Here is an 18553-nt window from a genome sequence, read left to right on the forward strand (position 1 = left end):
AAAGACAAAATGAGACTTCCAGCAGAATAAATAGTTTCCTTGGAACAGCAGGCAAACCACTCAGTAAGAGGGTGTAAAAGGGTTGTATACTGTAGGTCTGCAAGGTAAAACAAAATCCTCTCCTGCTGGCTAAACTGGTGAGCCACGACTCTTCAGTTCTGCTTGTAATTTGGATGACTCACCAGGACTTTGCACTACCTCTACTTATTTGTCTACAATTACTTCATAACTCTTCAATTATGTAGGACTTCTTGGATTCCAAAATCTGCTTTGGGAGGGCTGTGATAGCAGGATCTTTTTATAGACCTGGGTTTGCAGTGAGCAATCTGTGATATCAGACGGGATGTTCTGGGTGGTTGTGCTCCTCAGGTGGGCAGTGTCACCAGCACTGAGCTGTGCTGTGGCTGAGCTGGGCTTTCAGAAGGGGAGGATTCCACTAAGACAAGGCTCCTATGATCTGAGATTGGCAGAGTCTGGGGAGCTCTGTGAGCATGTGCATGTCTGTGCACAGAAATTTGGTTGAACACAGAATTGATGAATGTGAAAATAGTCAGCCTTTGCATAAGCTTGAGTGAGATAACACTATCTGATGCCTACATTAATTCCACTGGCTCATTGTGATTTTAAATTTGAGGCTAAGACTATAAAACAATAAAGAATTCAGCTCTGTGCTTTGGCATCACTGCCTGGACACTCCTGTCAGTGATTACCCAGATAATTGTTCAAGTGCAGCAAAATATTTTAAAACAACTCTGCTCTAATTGTTAATAATGATATTTTGTCTCAGCAAACGTGCCAAAGATCGGTGCCAAGATTTTAGATGTTAACTTACAGTCAATGAACAAGCACTGATTAAGGAAATCCACTTATTAAAAGAATGCATGTATTTATATTATGTGGAAAGGCTAATATTTTATTTCCCTGATTATAATAGCATCTACCTTAAATTCTGGTTTTATAGGCTGTATTTAAAAAATCACTTTTGCTCATGAATAAAATTAGCTTCTCACAAAAGACCAGCAGCTTCAGAATCGGATGTGATGCCTGGTCCCCTTCATACCTCATCTTAGCAGTCACACACAAAGCAGGAGAGCTGATGCTTGTGTTTCATTATACCTGACAGGAGATGTGAGCCTGCCTGGAGTCACAGTGCTTCACACACTGAGTGGCTGGAAGTAATTCTTATTAATAAAAATGCTGAGAGCTCTGCAGCTAGACCTTGCTATGAGCATTATTTCAGCAGCTTCATTATGGAAATAAAAGGACACTTCTTTTGCGGAATAACCTTTTCCTTCTCTAAGAAGCTCTATATCTAGTAATTATTCAGTCTTTAATTTCTGAGGTGTGTTACTATGTGCACACAAAATATTTGTGCTTTGAAGCCTAAGCTCAAGCCAGTAATGCATATGTATAACTTGGAACAATCCAGTGTGGAGAGAACAACCTGCAGCTCCTATTCACTCCAGTAATGAAATCAAATTCAAACCCACCAGCCTGCTGAGCTTAGGGAGAACAGAAACCTAAATACCAGCCAGCTGTAACTTCACCCAGCTGCAGCTCTTGCCAGATTATCACCCAGGGACCCAGGAAGGAGGGCAGCAGCCCTCCCCATCTGCCACCTCCAAACAGCCACATGGCCATGTAGTGAACTGGGGCGGGAGGTGGCCCTGTCCCCTGTCCCCATAGCACACTCTTCATCACCTTGTTTTGGGGTGTTACCCAGCCAGGCAAACCTCTGCCAGCTCTGGGCACTGAGCAGAGCTGGGCACAGGGACCCCAGGGAGAGCGGAGGTCACCAGCTCCTTTAGGGAATTAGGGATGAGGGCAGTTCCTGCAGCACAGCTGGTGCAGCACCTGGCAACAGGAACAGGTGGGACAAGAGCCCCATGTGCTGGTGCTGCTGCAGGAAAGAATGAAATGTGGAGATAGAGCTGAAGCTTTGGAAATGCATTCCCATGGGCTGTGTTTCCAGCTGAGTGGGAACTTCCTGTGGGCAAGAAGACATGACTTTTGGCAACTTCCCATGGCTCTGGTGGGATGATAGGTTCAGGGAGGGAGCACCTTGGTGATTCCTGCCCAAAGAGCAGCACCTAAGGGGCAGCACATTCCTCGCGTGCCCTGGGTTGCTGCAGTCTCCCTGTCTATTCTTCCTATCCAGTCTAGCCTGTGCCACATGCTCTAGGATCACCCTGCTGACCAGGGAGGCTCAACCAGATGATCTATGTGGTTACTGTGGTCCCTTCCAACCAGTCCCATTCCATGGGATTCTGTGAATCCCTGCAGGAAAGCTGTGCACCCAAAGCCTGGAGCAACTTCTTGACTGGGACTTTGGGACCCCCTGGCATAGCACAGTGGAGAAAGGTTGTATCCCTGACAACTTCTGGGGCTGGCCTTCACCTTTGATGGGGTTTTTTCTATCTCTCTGAGACCACCCTGAGCCACAAACATGGCACTGCCCCTGGCTGGTGCTACTGGTGCTGCCTCAGCCCCAAGTGTGGAGCTGCTGCAGGCAGTGCACTGCTGGGTGATGTTCTCTTGTCACAAGGCAAGAGCCTGTGAATTATGGTGAGCAACACATCACTGCAGCCTGTTTGGAATCAATCCAAAACCCATTAAAGGCAATGGAAAGACTCCACATTTCCACTCTGCTTTGAAAACTATTATCCTTTATTTCTGTCAGGAGTCTTGTTTCACAGTAGATGGCATGCACTGTCACAAATCACTCAGAAGAAGCAGCAAGCACTTACTTAATACAGGGTATCTAAGGTGCATATTCAAATGTTTCTTATCTGGCCAAAGCACAGGAAACTATTTCTGGACAAATTTTTCTGCAGAATACTGCCTCTATGTTTCTCCCATCAGTTTACAGCCTCTCCTTCTGTAAGTCAAAATCTCAGACTTGGGGTTTATTGGCACTCTGAAAAATTTCTGTTATGCTATCAATACATATCTTCTAATAAAATAATGACCAGCATGCTGGAAAATAACTTAAATGTAAAGGTATTTCATGTGAGTCCCAAGTTAATCAAAGCAGTTTTGACTCTCACTTTTATGGGTGGTTGCTGGTACGCACCTTTCAGCTAACAAAGATCACAGCTGTGTGGGTTTTTAGTTGAATAAAGCAGCCTTTTGCAATATGTCTAAATCCCAAATACAAGGATAAGTCCAACTGTGTGCATACTAACCATCTCCTTTCCAGTTACCCATTAAAATGCTCTGTACTATAAAGGTATAAAATACTACCTTACCCATTAAGGTGTTTGTCTCTTTGGGTCTCTTCAGGTCACATTTTATAGGTTATAGAAAAGTCCAGCTGCCTTCAGTACCAACTATTTTGGAACAGAAATCTAAGGCTAATCAACCCATCAGATGATACTTTTAGCTAGAAGAGAACATACAAAGCAGGAGCACTATGGGATGAAGCTGTCCCTGCTGCACTGAGCTGTGGGATCTCCAGCAGGCTTGTATCTTGTATAAAGCCCAAAATTGTCTGCTTCCATCTGAGTGTTAATATTCCCTTTTGCCAACTGCTCAGTTGAAATCAACAAGACAGATGCCCTTCCTCAAGCAGGCCATGCCACCAGTGCTCATTCAGGATTATCTCTCCCTCAGAAAAAAACCTTCTATTAGTTAAGTAATAATCCTGCTGGCTTTGTTATTAGAGCAGGAAGGACATCTCTTCTCTGAACCATGGACACTTTCCTCCTGGTCAGGACAAAAATTAATCCTGAGGGACAGCTGAGGATGCCGTGACAATAGCAGAGGGAAAAATGCACCTTCCATTTCAGCCAGTGAGACCAAGCTCCAAGCTGGAATGCCTTTAAGCCCCAAATCAGCCTGCTGTTGGTCTCCAGGGTACCCACTGATGAGCACCCACATGCCCTCCAGAGCTGCAGCTTTTCCTCACCTCTGACAAGGCAAAAAAATATCGACACAAAATTGGGCACAGAAATGGAGAATAAAAAAAGAATACAAAAGCTGCTAGGAAAGGAAGGACCACCAGGGGTTGACCAAAATCTTGCAAGAGCAGTGCCCTTCCTGTTGCTCTTTGTGGGCATCAGAGAGGGGTAGAGACCCAGCTTGCTGCTTACATCCCCTGTAGGTGGGAAGATGTTCTTCAAGTGTATGTCAGGCTGCAGGATCAGACCTGAAATGAGCAGGAAGCGCTGGCCACTGAGGCTGTTGGGAGTGAATGGAATTTGCTGAGCATCTTCCACCAAGCCTGAAAGCTGTACCTGGTGTGATTCTGCCTGTTGAGCACAGCGGAGACACAATGACACAACAAATTCATATAGTCCAGAAAGATGGTTTTATATAGCTTACATTTGTATCTTGGGCTAATAATTTCATTTTTGGGTTCCCACAACACAAATGCAAAGAAGAGAGGAGACCCTTGTAACACTTATTGCCATAAATGCGGCTTTTACTTTTCTCATGAGAACAATAGGCTTTGGACTTCAGTTTTCTTCACAGCCCCTCTGGCTTTTCTACGTGCACTGAGAACCCCTCCTCCTTGCCACTCAGACATGAAAACAGAAGGTCTGCATAAGGTCAAATAGATTAGCTGAATAAACCCAATTACAAAATGAAGAATCATCACTTTTCAAAGCTGGCTTGTGACAGAAAAAAGGCATTTTTCTTCATTATTTGATTTTCATAATCAAATACACAAAATTATATTCTTGAAAAAAAGAATCAATGACCAAAGTCAAACTAAATTTCTGCTGCTATTTTGCTGAAAGCACTTGCATAGGCAGGATACATGTGGCTTTGAGCATGTACCTAACTGCATCAGCTGTAGTAGCAGCTGCAGAGACTTGCAGAGAAGACAGGTGGGTCTCAGGGCATGGAGAGCTGACACAGGTGCTTGTGATACCTTCTGAAAGATCACTGGGCTGGCATAGAGCTCTCCATTTGGACTGGAGGCTGTTTCCATGTCTCCCCCTCCTTGAGACAGAGCTGATGCAATCCCTGATGCAATCCCTGATGCAAAACATAAATAAGTGGTCAGCTGTGGGATTTGTGCTGCCTGCCATGCAGAGGTGGGAGCAGAGGTAGCAGCTCCCAGCCACAGGGTCTGGATTTTGCCTTTCTCTGTAAACTGCGTCTGGACACCTGTCTTGACTCAAATAATTACAGTTTTAAATTGGCACAGTAAAATTGTCAGGAAGCAGAATGCAATATGTGAGAAGATAGATTTTTGTTCATACCCTGGGCAAAGTTTTGGTTTCACCCTTCTTAGATATGTGACTGGTTATACAACTTGATTTATATGATAAATCAGAGACAGTTCCTGTAGCAAGAAGCTTCCAATTTAAATTGACAGAACAGAAAATAATTAGAAACAAAGGAACACAGAGATTCCCTTGTAAAGATCTGCAGCTTTTTACTTACCTGAAACCTGATGTCAAAAAGCTCTGTTCACTGCCATAGATTCAGTTCCTGGGTGCAGAAAGCAGATTTGAGGAGCCTAGGGGAAAGAGAACTGAGAATTTTCTTGCACAAGTATTAAATGTAGAGATGTTTTGCAGGTGTAAGGAAAATGTATCTGCTGTCAGGGTTTCAATTCTTATACAATTTTCTCTACTAAAATTCTTGGGGTTGGAAACTAATACTATTTGGTGTTGTGAGCTGTATAATCATAGTGCCATGAAGTAAAACTGCTTTTATCCTGTGAAATGCAGAAAATATAAAGGAAAAAAATATGCTTACTTGAAACAGTTTATTTGAATTTCATAAAATAATTCACAAAGTGTTTATTCTTAAGGATGATATAGAGCTTTCTGAAATTTAAACGAAGAAACTGGAACAAGTGGCTTCAAAAAGAGCTGGTCATTTGCCCTTTTGTCACTAGAAAACCTGAACAGAATGGGAAGCATTCCCCCAAAAGTCAAGGCCAAAAAGTGAAGATTAGCAGGGTAAATTTAAAAAGCTTTGGGCAGGAGAGAAAGGAAATTTACAGTGCCCAAGAGGTGAGTTTGAAAGAACCAGCTATATGTGCAGGCTTTACTTCCTGACATACAAACTTTCAGTCCAGAAAAATTCCACAGTGCGAGTGATGTCAGCTCAGCTGCTCTGTACAGCTCATCCGTATGTGAGTCAGGGCTGCTCTGGTGCTCACAGCCAGGTGCCAAAGCTGGCTAATGAGGAAACCTATTGATCTGTAGCATTTTCCTTCAAAAGTTTAAAAGCAAAGGAGAACTGTGAAAATGAAGTGGTCACTCCTCTAACACGACAGCTTTCTCATCTGCTCTCCCCTGTTTGCCATTGTTCTGGTGCTCCTGGTACACTGCACGCTGGAGATTGCAAACAAGAAGTGGGAGAATTTTGGCTTTTATTCACTCCAAGTGCCAATATTGGCTTTCACCTTTCTTAGCATGTGACCAATTATACAACATTAATTAGCTGATAGGTTTTTAATTTCTGATTTTTTTTCTGAAACTAAAATTTGATTTCTGTATTTCAATAGAAAGTTGAATAATCTTGCCTGTGGAAACTACTTACAGAAGAATCCTTCTGTACTCAGCAGTGATTCCCACTGCATGGTTATATTATTCATTTAGTTAGATCTCTTGCTAATCTTGGGAAGACTACAGAGAGGGGCCTGGCTCTCCCTGCCTTTGTAACAGCATGGGAAGGGTGTAGTCCTTACTGCTCCTGTGCTGTTCTAGATCTGCCTTTTCTGAAGGAATGAATGGTACTGATGAGAAGAGATGCTGCTATCCAACAATTGAAATATATGTTCTTTATATTGGGGATTTTGACTGAAAAAAATATTCATTACAATAAGAGAAGCATGAGAAATATTTACTTCATTAACCATGGGGTCAATAATGCTGATTTTTTATTAGAGTTACAGAACAGGTATTAAGATGTAAAATTTATTACTTCCATTTGACCATTTTGTATTTTTACATTTACAAAACACTCATGTGGCTGGAAGCTGTGAAAACATGAGTGTTTAAGTGATGAGTTTGATTCATGCTTTTTGTCTATGGCATGAAGATAAAGCATATTGATCTGCACAGGAAAGCAAGAATTGACTAGTTCTAGTCTAGTTGGTCTAGTTCTTCTTTTTCACTGTGAACTGAAGTGGGACAAGCAGCTCAGAATTTCCTACTTATTTCTTTTACTGCACTGCTTGCATAAAAGTGACAGGACACAAGAGACTGATTGAAACTCACCAGATCATATCTCCTGTTTGGTAAGCAGTTTGGTTTTTTGGTGTTTTGTTTTTTTTTTTTTTTTTTGTTTTGTTTTGTTTTGTTTTGTTTTGGGTTTTTTTTGTTTTTAGGTAGTTAGATGTCTCAAAACTGTCATCCACAATCTAGAATAAGGATGACTTTGCTCCTCTCCAAAGCATCAGCACTTTGGAAACATTCTGCAGGTGTTGTTTCCAGAGTGTCAATCCTGTTTTCAGTGTGCTGCGTTTTTGAAATAAATCCTGGTGACTTCAGGACAGGGCTTGGCCAAAGGAATTTAATCCAAATTCCCTCTTCCCTGGCACTGACCACCACTTTTTTTAGGACCTTGGAACCCTGTCTCTCAGAAGCAGCCTTTGGACCCTCAATTTTGTGTGCTGTGGACTAGAAGTGCTTGAAGTGCCTGCGCTTGGGTGCCCTTAGCAAGCAGTGGCTCCCAAAGAGCAGAAATGCAGTGTTGATACAGCACAGCCCATCCTGTTTGATGCATTATTAGGTATTATTAAACATTCTTCATTGTACCAGTTGTGCTAACAGTAATTTTACCATCTGTCCTCATAGTTTCCCTTTGATTTGTTGCTAAATGGTGGAAGTTGGGGCATTTCATAGGACTTGGCACTTTTTCATTATCAAATTAATGATCTGTTCAAGTTTAACTGTGCAACTTCTTATTATGTGAGTCTATTAGCAAAAGAACTCTCAGAGAGAAACCCTGAGTGCCCCCACTTTTATCCATCACTACTCTGGCATGTTCTCTTTCTCCAGGGAATAGTAGTGTCCATTCTTACTGGGGGGCTGGAAAATGAAGTTACCCAGCAATACAGCAGCTCACCTAAAGGGATAATAATTTTTTTTTCAATGCTAGGTACTAATTTAAATGTTTCCCTAGACTGCATTAAAGACAAAAATTTTCTTGATTTTTCTTGATTTTTCTTGATTTACTGCTAAAGCCCTTGTTTTCACTTTATTTAGTATCTTTCATTCTGAGTAATCAAATTTCAGAGGGGAAAATCTTTTCCTTTCTCAAGTACTCTGTGCCAACATTCACTGGTGAGTTGGTGTCAGTATTCAGGAGCTGCCAAACCATACAGGAAAGCTGTATCCTATGAGCACTCCCAACAAGTGCAGCTTTGGTCCCAATGATGACAATTGACATATTACGTATTAAAGATAACATCTTGCCAGCTCTCATCCCTCAGTCCTTTTTTGTTCTGCAGTTCCAGAGCTAGTGAAACCAGGCTTGTCTGTACATAGTCAAACTTTGTTTATTTGTTGGGACTTTATTAGTTTGCACATCAAAAAGTTTCCATTGGTTAGTCCAGAGTGTGGAACCCTCTTAGAGGCAAGGAATTGTAGCTGAGAACACTTTTTACTTTTGAAGTCTTTCCAGCAATGACATCTGCTTTTCCATACTTGCATCAGGAAGTTGAAGACCTGGGTTCAGTTTCTACTTCTTCCCAACTTGAAGGAGATCCCCATTCCCTTCCCCCCTTCCAGCTGAGCACCATGACGACCAGGCAGCTATGTCAGCACCCACATTCCTTGCTTCTGAAGCCAGGTGCCTGTGTCCAGATCACAGCAGGGGAGCCTAAGGAGAGGGAGGTGACACCACACCATAGAGCTTCACAGCACAGGTAGATGGTGTGGAGGGCAGGAAGAGCAGGAATCTGCTCCCCTGGCCCAACTTCCAGGAATGAAAACTCCCATTATTGTGGTTTCTTTGGGCTGGAGCTTAGGCTGTCACCATGCAGTGTCTGGGGTTAAGCAACTCTTGTATCATTCCCAGATCACAACTGGGAACTTCTGTCAGGAGCTTCTGGCTCCTGAACTTGTACACTGTGGGATGCACATATCAATGCCTAGGCTAGGTGGTGACTTCATTTCCCGGTTACACTGGAAAGGGCACCCAATTTCTCTCCAGAGTGTTATGCCCTGGCCATCAGAAAAACCCTCTGCACTATGTGCAAACACTCTGGGCTTTCTGAATGTTGCCAGGAAGTAAATGAGAACTTTTCTACAAACATAGAAATAATTTTGCACAGAGAAACTCAAACAGGCCATTAAATGTCAGCACAGCTGAGAGCCCTGGAACTCACTGAACCTTGTTTTTATCCTGTGCAGGTCTCTGACTCCTTCTAACATTAATATCTTTGCAATAAAACATTGGGCTGCTATTGTGATTTTTTTTTTAACTTTGGTTTTGAAAAGACTTATTTGCAGCTATTTCTACTTCATATTGTTGAAACTTTGAAATAAAGGAATCTATTATTAAATTGTGTAATTTTTATTAGTTCAGCAGCTTGCCTATGAAAGACATTACTGAGACTATGAAACTGAGTTACACAAAAGGCATCTGGGAATTGAGCTAGTAAACTAAAAGAGATCCTACCAAAACAAATTGAAAAATACAGAAGTGCTTGTCAAAGCCAAAAGCCATTATGTGCTGGCAAAATTATTGTACATGTTTATGCAGTTGATTTGTTGAGAAACACTAGGGAAGAGTTGAAAAGGCAATCACAAATCACGTATTTTAAAATTTTTTATAGAATCATAGAATCATTTAGGTTGGTAAAGACCTCTAACATCATTGAGTCCAACCATTAACCTGGCACTGCCAAGTTTAGCACTAAACCATGTTCCCAAGTGCCACATTTACGCATCTTTTAAAACCTCCAGAGATGGCAACTCTACCATTTCCCTGGGCAGCCTATCCCAGTGTCTGACAGCCCTTTCTGTGACAAGATTTTTCCTAATATCCAAAATCTCTTCCAGCTCAACTTGAGGCCATTTCCTCTTGTCCTATTACTTGTTACATTAGAAAAGATAACAATTCCCACCTGGTTAGAGCTTCCTTTCAGGTAGTTACAGAGAATAATAAGGTCTCCCTGAGCATTCTTTTCCCTAAGCTAAACAACCCCAGGTCCCTCAGTTGTTTCTCCACAGGCTTGTGCTCCAGACGCTTCACCAGCTCTGTTTCTCTTCTCTGGACTCACTCCAGCCCTTCAATGTCTTTGAGGGGCCCAGAACTGGACACAGCACTCGAGGTGTGGCCTCACCAATGCTGAATACAGGGGGATGGTCACTGCCCTGGTCCTGCTGGCCACACTACTGCTGATAGAGGCCAGGATGCCATTGCTCTTCTTGGCCATCTGGCACATGCTGGCTCATATTCAACCAGCTGCCAACCAGCACTTCTAGGTCATTTTCTGCTGGGCAGGTTTCCAGGCACTCTTGGGAGGAGCTGTTGACTCCCTCAAAGGCTGAGAGGCCCTGGAGAGAGACCTTGATGAATTAGAAGACTGGGAAATCACCAACCATATGAAGTTTAATAGAAACAAGAGCCAGACTCTGCACCTGGGATGGGGCAGCCCTGGCTGTACAGACAGACTGGGGAATGAGAGCCTGGAGAGCAGTGCCATGGAAAGGGATTTGGGGTCCTGGTCAGCAGAAAGCTGAACACGAGCCAGCAGTGCCCTGGCAGCCAGGAGGGCCATCCCTGTCCTGGGGACACCAGGGACAGCATGGCCAGCTGGGCAAGGGAGGGGATTGTCCTGCTCTGCTCTGAGCTGGGGCAGCCTCACCTCCTGTGCTGGGGGCAGCTCTGGGTGCCACAGTGTAAGAAGGGCATGAAACTATTGCAGAGTGTCCAAAGGAGGGAACAAAGATGGTGAAGGGCCCTGAGGGGAAGCCTGTGAGGAGTGACTGAGGTCACTTGGAGGAGACTGAGGGCAGAGCTCACTGCAGTTACAACTTCCTTGGGAGGGGAAGAGGAAGGGCAGGCACTGATCTCTTCTCTGTGGTGACCAGCGACAGAACCTGAGGGAGTGGCCTGAAGTTGTGCCTGAGGGGTTTTAGGCTGGATACTGGGAAAGGTTCTTCACCTTGAGTGTGGCTGGGCACTGGGGTCCCCAGAAAGTTGTCACAACAGTTTACTGGATATCAATGACATTTTCATTAGTTTGCTGAACACATGGTTTACTTGCCATATTAATTGCAAAATTACGGCATAAATATAAAAATAACTTCAATTAATTGAATTCTCAAACAGCTGATGTATCATCTGGGAAATGATGAGAAATAGACAATGTCCTCATGGGAAATGAAAAGAACTCCACCCTGTGCTGGGTACAGAAAATAATGAAAGAGTAAAAAGGGTATCTGCAGGCCAGTAGGATTAACAGCAAACTGTAGATGCTGTTGCAGTGGATTGCTAGTTTACATCCAGCTAGGATGAACCTTGAGATATGTTTTGAAGTCTTTTTGTGGGTTGAAAGAACAAGAAGGTAATGGCTTTGTGCCAGTCCTACTGAAAATGTCACCACAATGAGGGGTCAGGTTGAAAAGAAAAGATCTGTACCACCATGGGCGATGTAGGAAGCTCAGCACCAGTCCATTTCTGGTGATGCCATGGTCAACAAAAACCCCTGTGCACTGTGTGGGCATAGTGGGTTAGGGCTTGTCCCTGTGCAGGTATTGGTCCTTGTACTGGTCCTTACATTAGTCTCATTTTACATGTTGATGTCCCGGACCTAAGGGACCAGTTTACAACACATATTATATAAAGAATTACTGCAGTCCTCTTGAGAACAGAGCAATAAGTCATGAGGATGGAGGACAGAGCTATGGTTGGAAAATCACTTAGCAATGTTGTGCTTGGAAAATGCAAGTAAACATGTGGAGTAAATATCTGTATTAAATACAAGAGCAAAACCTAGAAACTGTAAATATTTAAACATAAGTGTTCAAGCAAAAGCTGGGAATGTGCTGATAGTATCTATGACAAAATCAATCTTGAATTTGCAATGTGGCAATGCTGCGAATGGAAAGCTCTCTCGAGATGCGTTGCCCTGGCAGGTCAGGAGCAAAAACACCACAGAGACGAGAGGTTGGGGGTGCACCTGCTGTGTCCTGTGCTGTATCACAGCAGCAGTGATCCCCTTCTCACTGCACTCTGATCCAGGCCCAGGGCAGGGCACTGATGTGGCTGAGATCAGCTGTAATCCATGGGGCTGTACTCTTTCAGGAGTTTAGCTGGTATATCTGCTCTAAGAAGTGCACCCAGAGCAAATGTTGAGGCACTGTTTTTCACCAGTGTGATGATATGTTACAGTTCTAGTCTACAGAAACTCCAGCCAGGAGTACTTGTGTCTGTGTAGTGCTAGGATGTGGGTGGTAATTAAAATGAACTTAAATTATAGAAGAGTAACAGAAAGGAAAGAAAATTATTACAGACTGAAAACTGGTTATGTAGTGTGGAGAAGATTAATCAGATTTATGGGAGAGTGGAGACAACATGATGGCAAACATTTGGGAAATGTCAGCAGTGGAAAGTCTTTGTTTGTGTAGGATGACATTAGGATAGGGAAAGTTTTGAGGAACATTCCCCAGCAGAGTTGGTGAGAATCTCATTATCTGAGTTGGAAAAATTAGAGAGAACAAAGTGTTTAAAAATAGTTCTGAGGGGCAAATTTTGTCCATATGGAAAGGTGTACTTGGAGACATGACATTTTTCTTCCATTTCTAGATATGATAAGTATAACCTTCACAGCTGTAGACAAATGTGTGGCATGTCAGGTTCTTGTCTTTTGGAATAAAGGGACGTAGGATGTAATGAAAGGATATCAAGGATACCTTTGACAAGGATATGTTTATGGCTTGATTAAATAGCTGATACACAAAACCCAGTGAAGACTGATTAGAAAGGAAGCTGTAATCATGCAACAGATAAAAAAAATGCTTTTCAATCTGCATGTGATAATTTACTGCAAGCTTAACCATGAGTGTGATTAGGAGCAGTGGCCTATGCAGTGTTTTTTTCAGATTGCTAAAGCAATTGATTACAACTGAAATAGAAAGAAAACTTCAAATGAAGTGTAAGACATTGCTTGGGTAATACACATAAGGGAATTTACTGAGAGCTATAGAGGTCATTCCAATTGCATAGACATCCAGCCTGATTAAAATTAGAGAAAACAACAAAAAATTAGTATTTGCAGCAATATTCTACCTGTTAAAAATTGCTAACTTTAAAGATCCATGAAAGAAGATGAGGTGCCTAGAAAAGGTTGCATCTGCAACATTTTACGAGTGCCTGAAGGATCGGGGCAACCTGCTGGATGAGGAAGTCCTGCCTGTCTAATCTTTCCCTTTTTGTAGGTATCCTTGTCCATGTTCTGGATAGGAGAATGGCTGGGATTTGAAAAACTTTGCATCAGTTCCAGGGTCTGCCTATGATTTTGTGTCAATAATTCCTATGTTTCTAAGAGAGATACTTAACAACTCAGGATGGTGGTTTCCATCTGCACCCTGAGCAGTACAACACACCCCAGCAGGCTCATGTCCAGGCCAAGCCCTCGTTCAGTGTCCTTGTGTGAGTACCTGCAGGCACATGCCTCTCACTTTCAGTGACCAGAGGAGATGCCTGGGGCCTTTTGAGACACTCTAACATCCATGTGAGCTTCAGGGGTATGGCCCAGAAAATGTAGGGGGCCTGTAGGATGTCTCAGATGGCTCAACACTTACATTTCAGGACCTGAACCACAGCCTGGATCTGTTCTGTCTGTAATGCAAATAAACACACTCAGACAGCTACATGCTGACACCTCACATTAGGTGTCTTGAACCATAGCCTGCCCATCCACTGTGCTGCTTCTCCTGTGCCTGTCCCCATGGAAATGATCTCCGTGCTGGGACACTCTCCTCTGAGTTATCCCCAAAGTGTTGGGACAGCCTGGAGCACTTGGCCACCTCTGTCAGAAGTGCTAAGTAACCCTCCATGGGTGAGCCCGCACACCATGACCTGATAGAGAAAACTCCCTTCTTCAGAGAGACCAAAGCAGTTGCACAGAGAGGAAGCAAATACTTGAAATGTCGAGGTCTGGGCTGTATCCAGACCTGGATAGAGTTTGGACCATTTCCTAGCATGGCCAGCCTGGTTTATACAGTGCTTGTTATTTGCCTCAGGGAAGCAAATATTCTATTCCTGCTAAAAGAGGGCACCTAAAATTTATTTCAGCTACTTCTAGTAGTAGCATAAGTGGTGTTTATCTAAGATAAGAAAGAAGTGGGAAGAGGTGAGTACAGAGGACAATATATGTCTTAGCCATCATATTACTGTAGAATTCTAAATGGCAAAAATTAATAGTTCTTCTACTGTGCTTTCTCTGATAAGAGAAGTGCAAAATCAGTTTATATGAAGAAGTACACAGGATGAAGAAGAAAATATGTTCAGGGCAAGTCCCAGGAGATACCTAATTACTCCTCGAATTAGAAATTAATATTGCAAACTGCATGGCAAATTTCTGAGACAGAATGTGATGAGGTCCCCAAAAATTTCTTTCTTAATTACGCTGGAAAAATGTTTTAAAGTCATCATCAGGTTAACCTGTCTGGTGCATATTGGGGGCTCTTACTTCATTTTCCATGACAAACACATGTAGCCAGTAAATGTGTATCTCTAAAGACTGTCATGTTAAAATCTCAGCCTTGCTCCCTTCCAAGGCATGAGGGAAGTCTCTGGTACTCTGTTCCATTTACATGGCACTCTGGAAAGAGTACAGAGACAAACATTACATTCAAAAGTCGTGAAAAGAATGGCATTTTAGTCTTTACTGTAATGATCCCCCATTAATTTGAATAAGGGTTATGAAAACACCGGACAAAGGAAACAGACTGTGTGGGATGAATTCACAAGATAAAATTTACCAAGGTATATACTTTAACTCCTTGGTTTCCTATGCTCCTAAACACATATGAAACTTGGAAAAGAATGGAATATGCAATATGGAAAAAAAATTAATAATTCTGTAGAAGCATATGAGTGATAGCAAAAAGGAGCTGTTCCTTGCCCAAGTTATTTACATAATTTGTTTTCTTATCCACTTAGCCTTCTGAATTTCATGTAGCAAAAATGTTTAAAAAAACTGAGCATCCTTCTGTGTTTTGCATTTACATGGGCAAAATACCCCAGAGGAAAAAAAAGACAAATTGTCCAAATCTTATCAAGTAAAAGTGAAAGCAGCCTGAAGAAGGGTTTGGATCACAGTTATAGCAATGCTTTCCAGCCACTGTACTCACTTTGGAATTGCTTGCAACCTATTGATTGTAAAAACAAAACTTTCTAAAATAGCTTGAGCTGCAGGTGATGCAATAGCTCTGCCTCTGATGAAAGCCAAACTGACTGCTCAAAGCCAGTGTGTGGTAAAGGAGAATTGGCTTTTCCATCTAAGTTACTTTACACTGGAGAGCTTTTTGAGATATGTGATATCTATTTTTTTAGTGAAGGTTCCTGAAGCAATCTGTCCTGTTTCCAGCCCATAACATTTCTCTTTTAGGACAGATTTAATTTTTGTGTTTGTACATGAATCTATCACACGGGTGAATCCTCCCCTCTTCCTATAGGACTCTTGGTTAATATTTCTGTCCTACATGGTGATTAACACATCTGAATTTGGGCAGCTTGTTCTTTTTTCAACCACCAGAAAGCACAGTGGTACTAATCCTAGACTTAATATATTGAGAACAATTGTAATAAAAGATTATATAATATTCCATTTGTCAAAAAGACTGAAATAATTTCACATAACATATTAAAACCATAAGATAATGAGACTGTTAAAGTTGTAGAAACCCCATTAATCTTGTTTAATTTAGGAGAACTCAATGGCAGTAAATCACAGCTTGTTCTACCTGCAAGGAAGGAAGATACTCTGTGGGTCAGCAATAAAACTCCTTGGGTAGTGGAGTTAAAACGTGTAATCCATCATGAAACAGTATATAGAGCCGCAGTCCAAAGTTCGGAAAAGGTTAGTATATTTTTTTTATTACTTTTTTACTGTGCTAGCAGAGAAAACCTGTTTTTCCCTCTTTGTGGAGCTGGTCCCACATTCAAGCCACATATGCAGAAGATATCCTGTACTTACAGGGATATATGGAACATAATAATAACAACAGTGAGTTCATTTTATTCTCCCCATCTCCACATTTTCATTTCCTTCAGTAACTTGTATTTGCCCTCTGCTGGGGACCCATTTCATTAATGATGCAGTGCAATGACAACGAGCCTCAGCTGAGCAGATCATGGGACTTATTAACCTTGTCTTGTTGGTAACATTTTCTCAGGTCAGCCTTCTGATTGTAACTTACTCTTTAACCTGAAAATATTTCTGAGAGAGTAAGCACAGCCAAACCCAACACTCACTGAGTCACATTGCTGCAATGAATGCCTGGGCTGAGCAGCAGCAAGGGCATTGTCCAGTGCAAGGACAAATGGCACCATTTGGTGTTCTGCTTTGATAATGGCAGACATTTGAAAGGCTTGTGTCACTCTGTCTGAGTGTTTGTGGGATTTCTTCTTTCTTTCCTGAGATTCTCCACTGAAACTTCTGCATTTGAAATAGCAGCACACAGGTGTTTTTCAGCATGAACCCTTGTTACATAAGCAGGAGCTGGGGATTGCAGGAGCTGATCTACAGTTACAGGGTATGAAAATTATTCCAAGGTAAGTAGAAAGAGACATGGGAAAAAAGCAGTAGTGTGGCTTTGTGATCTGATAGGGCAGGCTAGAGATATAGCAACAGAGAAGATGTGCACATACAAGGGAACTTATTTCCTGGGTGGGACCAGACATGCAAAAATTTGTGTGGTCTGTAAGAAGCTCAAGAAATATGACTGAAGAGTTTGGCTGGAGAAAGAGACCAAAAAACTTTGTTTTGTCATGGGCAAAATTTAACATGCATTTGTTGTGGCAGTTCAGCAACTGCAAAGTGTTAATGACTGTTTAGAAAATTATTTTGACAAAATCTTCATTTGCATTCTCAAGATTATTCAAACCCAGGAAATACCATGCCTGTCTTGAAGTCTGAAGGATCTTTTTCCACCTTTGCCAAGTCCTGCTCTTACTTAACATCAGGGGACATTCTGGAGAGTGACAGCAAGAAGAATAATAGGAAAAGGAAAAGTCAGATAAAATGAGTTTCTATTTTTCACTCTGCTGTTAACATTGAAACTTTTGACAGTTCCTTTAATCTGTCTTTTCTGCTTCATGCATAGGTGGAACTGGAAAAGTAGAGCTTTTCTCAGGAGTACTTTCCATGAGAAATTATAAAGTTTTCCATGAGAAAAGGATGAAAATATGAAAAAGGGATTTTTCTTTTGCCACTCACAAACTTTCACTCTCTTCTAGCTTTTGTAGAGCTAAGAAATAGTATAAGAATGTGAAGAAGAGGAGCAAAATACATTTCATTTATAAAAATAACATCTTCCCTTTTACACACTTGACAATGATTTCTGAACACAACACTTTCTCTCAAAATGTAGCACTTCTAATTCTTTCCTACTGTTGCACAGCTGGTGAGGCTATGGGTGAAATCTGTGTGCACATAATTCTCAATTCTGCAACAGAAAACTTTGGCAAAAATCTTCTTGACACTTCTAATTTTTTTTCTTTCCATTTTTGTAAGCCATGTCTCTGCCTGCTTCTCCTTTAAAACAGGTTTTTGGTTCAGTTATACTTGCAGATGAAGAGTATGTTGGAAAAATGTTAGCTGTCTCTTATTGTGAGTGTGATAATGTTCCCTGAGGGCTCATTGCTTATAAAAAATGCCTTCATCCTGCAGCAAAAGAATTAACCTCAGAAGCCAAATAGCCACAGGATCAGGAAGCCAACTCATTGAACCAAAAGCACTGAAGAGTAAAAGCTGACATTAGGAGTGAGATATATTTTATAGGATATACCTGGACCCCCACTGCACTATAGACACAATTTGGGTGCCAGAGTTCAGGAGAGCAGCCCAGCTCCAAGTCCTAAGACTGATTAGATTCCAAGAGGCTATTTAATAACAAACAAATCAAACAAAAACCCAAACAAAACCTCCTTTAAGCACCTTAAGTTCTTCAGTGCATGGTCCCCAGCCAGACTTTTCCTATGGCTGCCTTGCCAGGAGATCCAGTGTGCTGGGCTGGGCACGGTGTCTCTTCTGCTCTGGAGTTGGCAGGAGGCACCAACCAGCTGATTTTGACTGTACCACCCTGCTGGATGGATGAGAAGCAGGGCAAACCCTTTGCTTTGGGGTGCCAATGCCTGGCCATCCTGCCTCCAGCTGGAGCAGGGCTCTCCATGAAACAAAGAGCTCACCCCATCCTGAAGCTGGGCCCGGGCAGGCACTGTGGCTGTGACAGGAGGTGCTGATCTGTGCCTGCACCTGGGCCCACCAGGGCTGCCCACAGCCCTCCAGAATCCTGCAGCTCTCTCCAAATCAGGGCTATAAACTGTGTATCTAATCTAAGTTTCCTTATTGAATCTAACACATCAAATGTGTGAAGATATCACCCACAAATGCTGTTTTAAACAT

Source organism: Melospiza georgiana, chromosome 3, assembly GCF_028018845.1.
Source record: "Melospiza georgiana isolate bMelGeo1 chromosome 3, bMelGeo1.pri, whole genome shotgun sequence".
NCBI classification, from domain to species: Eukaryota; Metazoa; Chordata; class Aves; order Passeriformes; family Passerellidae; genus Melospiza; species Melospiza georgiana.